The sequence below is a fragment of the Rhinolophus sinicus genome, linkage group LG01, assembly GCF_036562045.2.
Source record: "Rhinolophus sinicus isolate RSC01 linkage group LG01, ASM3656204v1, whole genome shotgun sequence".
In the NCBI taxonomy this organism is placed as follows: Eukaryota; Metazoa; Chordata; class Mammalia; order Chiroptera; family Rhinolophidae; genus Rhinolophus; species Rhinolophus sinicus.
The window spans coordinates 165,125,929-165,132,291 of record NC_133751.1 but is presented as its reverse complement, the minus strand read 5'-3'; the positions used below and the strand labels follow the sequence as shown (position 1 = coordinate 165,132,291).

Sequence of the window (6,363 nt, the reverse complement as noted above, 5' to 3'; positions counted from 1 at the left end):
TAGTTGACTGGAATTTTGGATGCTGCTGGCTCACAGACATGTCCTTCCTCAGGAACTGCCCTTGCTCAAGGAAGCTGCTGCACCCAAAGTTATGTCCCCTTTCTGAGATGTAGCACACATCTAATGCCTGAGTAATGCAGGATACAAAGGTTTGTCCTCCTTGCCTTGATTCAGTACATCTCTAAAGGACCACTCCGCCTTCAGAGATCCTCATGGGATTGACTGATGCTGTTCTTGTAATTAACATCACAAACCAGCTTCCGCTCTCACGTGTCCTGAATTAGCAGTTATTCCCTTAACACATTAACTTATTTTATTATTAACTTGGTGTTAAGACACTTTGCAGATGCTGTGAAAACCAAAATTATGACCTGGTCTGTGACTTGAAGGAGAATTTTAACTTATAGAAATCACAAATGACTCCACAATACAATACAAGACTGTGTGCTAAGCCATTGATTCATCAAAACTTAAGCCCCTATATGTGCTTTGTGTATCAGTATAAACATCAGTAAGATGTGCCATTAAGGATTTCAGGGTGTTCAGGGGAGAAACGAACTATTCTTGACAGGAGTTTCTTCATGGATACAATTTGTTTATTTATGTCCTCACTTACTCCCAAAAATAATTTGAGTTGAATCATAAAAAGTAATTAAGTATTTTAGAGAGGGTTGGAGTGTGGAGTGGGAGGAAAATTCCAGGTTGAAATAATAACATGAAGACAGTAAATAGAAGACCATGTTCTCACAATAGTTTCTGATAGGGTCTTTCAACGTTGTAGCCAGAGGAGAATATTTAATGGGCACATGGAGTCCAGAGTGGGGAGAGGTCTGAAGACAAAGGTAAGGAATTCTGGTTTTGAGTTGTTGAAAGCAGAAGGTTGTTTTTTTTTCTACTTTATCTCCTATATTTATTTAAAAACTTCTTGTCTAGCTCACAGTTTCTCTCTTTAGCTCACTTTTTGTCATTGTTTGTTGATGGTGATGTCACAATCACTGTTGTAGACAAACTCATTGTATGGCTTTCACCTTCATTCCACTTCATTTGTTTCCATCCTTGGCCATGTTTGTCTTCTCTCTTTAAGAAATAATTAACTGTGGTTTGTTACACAACAGTAGATAACTGACACATAACCTGGGCTCTCACACAGTAGCCTCACTCAAGGGGGGCCTTGGAAGACAGCAGAGAGTAGCAGTCGTCCTGGTTGGCAGAGGTTTGGGTAGTGTGCATGAGCAGCTGCTTTGTGTTGGAAAAGAAGACGGTTGATATAAGGTTAATATGGACTCATTAGTGGTGACAAATGGTTTGGCTTGTTGGTCAGGAGCTTGGAAGGAGATAAGTTAGAAGAATGAGATAGAGGTCTGAAGAGACATGTTAATTGATAGATAAGCATAGGCATGAAGTGTGAATGTCTTTGATTCACATCATAATGCCCACCAGAAAGAATCTATTGAAAGGGCACTAAAAACCACATAGAATAACTTAGCCAGTTGACAATAGCCAGTCTTTGTCAGAAGTAACGCAAATGTTGCACAAACGGTTTATGCAGGAGAAGATATGGAGACAAGGATGGAGGTTGTGCATGAACCCTACAACATGACCTCCCTCTCACCAAGGTGGACCCAGTACTGCTGCTATCAGTCATTTAACCTGCCAGCTGCAAGGCTAATGCTGACCCTCTACTATGGTACCATCTCTTGAGGGGATGAGCTACATAAAATTGATTACATTGTGTCCAATCCATCTTAGGAGGCAGAGAGTTATTCTGAGTAGGGTTCTCTATGTAATTGCCTTTCCTGCCCATTTGGTTCATAGGCAGCACCATTATGGAAGGGCAAACAAAATGTCTGAACTACCAACACATGATCCTACTTACTTGGCATTGGATCAAGCCGTGCACTTTACAGCAAGTAAGGTGTGATAGTAGGCACCTAACATGAGATTCACTGTTCCCATCACATATCCTACCACCCTGTTTCTGCTAGCCTGATCGTGACGGAATAGCTTTTTGAATTCTATTCTGCATGAATGGTGTACATCTTCATTTTTAAGTATGAAAAGTACACCCTAAATCATCAACTGTTCTATGATGTCGTGTTCCCCAAGGGAAAATGCATGGATTTGGGAACCAAGGATTGCAAGAAGTGACTATGCCTATTACCACTTCCAGTGACACATTTGGGAAATTTGTCTTTCCCATCCCCACAACTGTAGGTTCTGTAGGTCTACAGGTAGTAGTGATTCCCAGAGGGCCCCACCAATCTTTAGCAGTGACTGCCTTGTGGTTACTTTAGGTTCTTTGTGCCAGGGATCTAGTAGGCCAAAAAGTATTCACAATCCTGCCAGGGGTAATTGATTCTGATCACAAGGAAAAGGTAGGCTGCTGTTAAATAATAGGAGCAAGGAAAATACATTTGGCACCTAGGTGATCTGCTAGAGAAGAGGGGTGGGGGAAGGGGGCTCTTGGTATCCTCTGACCAATTCTGATGGTAAATGAACACGTGAGGAGCCATATTCTGAGACGGGCACAGCAGCTGGGGGCTCAGACCTCCTTAGAGTTAGGGACCTGGGTGATCCCACCAGGGAAGTGATGGAGATCAGTTGATGTAGTCAGGGGTGAGTGAAATCTAGTAGATGGGATTAATAGGTGAGAGAGATTATAAATATCAGATGCAATCTGGAGAGTAACTGTAGGGGCAAGGGGATAGGAAGGGGAGGGAGAAGGAGGCTGAAACTGTAGCTTATTCCACTAAACTTTCTCTTAAAGCTTTCCCAGGAAAGGAGACCAAGTATAATCCTGGAGGAGTTGCTCCCTTGTGGAGACAATACACTATATGAAGCAAGTGAAACTGAATGATATGGGGTTGATTGTGGTGACTGCATTTGGATAACTCTCAGATTCCCCTTCGTGGTCAAGGCTTCATGGTTTCAGATGCCGGGAGTGTTGGCTGCTGATAACTCAGTTGCATCCAACTCTGGGAATTGCCCTCGGCTCAAGGAAGCTGCCTTGCCAAAGTCTATCCTCCAATTCCTGGGGGCAGCCATAGCCAATGATTGATTGTTGTGGGATATGTTCCTTAATGTGGGACATCTTTGTAGAATTATCTCAGTCTTGAGAGATTTCTGTGGCATTGACCGAGGCTGTTGTTTCAACTGTGTCTCATTTCAACTTTTCCCTCTGCTTAGTCTTGCTTCCTTTGCTCCTTCAAGAGCAGAAGTGCTCTTGAAAAAGCAGATAAACTTCCTGCATGCAAATCCTGGGGGAACTTTACCTGCAACAATAGTGTATATGTATAAACCCAAACTTCTAGGAAGGGCAGACCTTGAAGCCTCCTTGATTCTGGTAACCTCCTTAAGGGATTTTGTGTATTCAATGCTGAGTGTAGGAGAGAGTTATATGCTATATGAAATAAGGAGAAGAACTCAGAACTCACCACAAGCAATTTCATAGGGAGAGAACAAAGACCACCTGAGTGAGTGGGGAAAAAAGGAAGAAAAAACCTGATAAATGTGTGGGGGTGGGGTGGGGAGTAGATTCCTTATTGAAACCAGTGAAGGGATTGAGGTTTGCATCCAGATTGACAAGAAGGCGACGAGGTAAGCATGTGTAGATATAGGTATCACACACACAGGATCCATGATTCCCCCTTGGAACCTCTATAGGTCTTTGAAATTGAAACTTTCAGGGGCAGAAAAATCCATGGCAGATATCTAGATTATAAAATACATTAGGTGTATCAAGTTGTATTCTTCTTTTAGAGTTGAATTTGTTTTTACACTAGCATCATTTCCTTCCTAAATATATCCTTTTCTTTTTAGTTATTTGCTATTGTCATTGTGAAATTTTAGCATCTTTATTATAAACCGTGGGTTCATCTTTGATTTCGCTTTCTTTCAAAGGCTACATATAATACATCTAGAAATCTCATTGGCTCTACCTTCAAAATACATTGAGAATTCAGGAAGTTCTTCAGGCAAAAAAGGAATATGAAACCAGTAGTAAACTTGGATTGACATCAAGTAATGAAGAACACTAGAAATGGAATAAAGCAAGGTAATATAAAATTATTTTTTCTTATTTTAATTGCTTTAAAACATGATTGACTGTCAAAAGCAAAAATAGTAGTAATGTATTATGTATGTATTGCAAATGTCAACATAATGTATGACAACAGCAGCAGATGGGAGAGAGGAATTGGGCTTGTATGATTTTAAGGTCCTTATACTATATTTGAAATGATATTATTTTAAGGTAGATCATGATTAATTAAACACATATGTTTTAAAATCTACAACAACCTCAAAAAAAAGTTAGAAAAAGCTATAAGCCCATAGTAGATATAAACTAGAATAAAAAAATACTCAATTAATTTGAAAAAAAAGAAAGGAAGAAAAGAAACAAAAGAACAGATAGAACATTAGAAAGTGGCTAACAAGATGATAGTGTGGTCTCACCATTGAATAATTATATTAAATGTAAATAGAATAAACACACCAATGAAAAGACACAGATTGTGAACTTGGATAAGAAAACAAGACCCAACTATATGCTGTCTACAAGAAACCCATTTTAAATATAGGACATAGATAATTAGAAGTAAAGAGACAGGAAAAGATATACTATGAAAATACCGAAAGAAAGCTGGAGTAAACTGAGGTGATCCACTTTCTCAATGTAAACATCAAAGACCTAGACCTCATGAGGTCAATTTGACCCTGTATGTTTTGGCCCTTGGTACCTCTCTGACCTCATCTCCTGATTCTCCCCTTTCACTCACTCCATTTAGCCACACACCCTCCTTGCTTGCTTCAAGCACCTAAAGCACACTCCTGCCTTAGGCCTATTCACGGGCTGGCCCTCTGTCTAGAACAGTCTTCCCCCCAAAAGCCAAGTGATTAACTCCCTCATCTCCTTCAAATCTTTGCTTAAATATGCTTTTCTCAGTGAGACCTATCCTGATTATCCTATTTTAAATTGCAACCTACCTCTGTCATTCCCATAGCTCCAGTCCTGCCCTACTTTTTTTCCATAGCATTTATCGCAATATATATTCATTTTCCTTTGTTATTTTATTTTTACCATCTATATCCTCCCACCAGAAGATAAGCTCCTTGAGGTCTGTGATTTTTGTCCTTTTTTTTTTTTTTACTGGTATATCATAAATATCCAAAACAGTGCCTGACATATGTTTGTTTATTTCTGTGGTAAGCCCTTTAGAAGTCTTTTAATTGCAATTTTCATGTTTCTTTCCAATTCTCTATAGGATTTCATAGATTTTCTGGCTTCTTAAGTCTGATGTTTATATGATTAAACATTGATTCATAGTGTACATGGGGATGGCAGCATGTATGTCTACAAACCCTGGAAATTATATGTCAATGTGCACATGTAAAGTTCTTCTCAGGAGGATGTCTATACTATTCTGAAATGGGTTTGTGTCTCAAAAATGTTATTGACTGTGTTCATTGATCTTGTACATAAGATAATTCAGACGTTAAGAAGGTGTGCCTTGGAATCAGAGTGTTTCTTACTCGGGGCCCCCACAGAACCCCTTGTCAGTTGTGCAGTTTTGAGCCTGGGATTCAACATTCTGAGCCTCTGTTTCATGTATAAAATGGGGATGTTAATACTGGCCTGGTTCTTTGTGAGGGCAAGAGAGCATACATGTACAAGGTATAGCAGAGTAAATGAGACTTCATATTCAAATGACAGTTATTGTACTAATTAATATTTGTGAAATCTTGTTTTTAAATGAGTTATTTAAAACTCAAAATGGTTTCCTTTTGCTATGTTACCCATAATGGATGAATTCCTATACTATATGAGAGATCATGCAGAAAATCAAGAAATACATATAAAGCTACATTTTACACCTGAACTGACTATATAAAATTGTCCTGATAGAAGAGAATTGAACTTTCATGGGGGAAAAGTATCTCTAGTCATTCACTTACTCTTTCACTGAACTTATAATTTTTCATCACCTTCTTTTTGCCAGGAACTCAGTGTGTATCAGTCATAATTTCCTTTAGGAAAATACATGCAGAGTTATGAAATACTCTGGCACAGAAGCGTTAAGATTGAGACCAAGACACTCCCCGCCCTGCAGTGCTCACCCCATAACCTATCAGGTGGAAGCCTGTGGACCTCCTTACCTTCTGCTGTTGGAAATTGTTTCATGGCTTTAGCAAGACCCTAAGATGTTTCTCAGATTCAAGCTAGTTTCCCCCAATTGTTTCCTGCTGCCAATACTTGTATTACTACTAACTTTCTCCCTACCACTGTCTTGATCTATATAAGATACTTCAGCTTCAATTTCTCTCCAAAGTTCAATGTCTTCAAAGAAAGTGCTACATCATTTT

The 6,363-nt window shown here is 39.3% G+C and overlaps 1 long non-coding RNA gene across 1 annotated transcript in view; it reads left to right on the top strand.

The window, feature by feature from the left end:
* The first annotated feature begins 729 nt into the window (after nucleotides 1-729).
* LOC141567711 (uncharacterized) overlaps nucleotides 730-6,363 on the top strand; it is a 79,294-nt gene continuing 73,660 nt past the window's right edge. The window contains exons 1-2 of the long non-coding RNA XR_012490541.1: nucleotides 730-842; nucleotides 3,901-4,054. This is a non-coding gene — a long non-coding RNA (uncharacterized LOC141567711). The remainder of the gene's footprint in view (nucleotides 843-3,900; nucleotides 4,055-6,363) is intronic.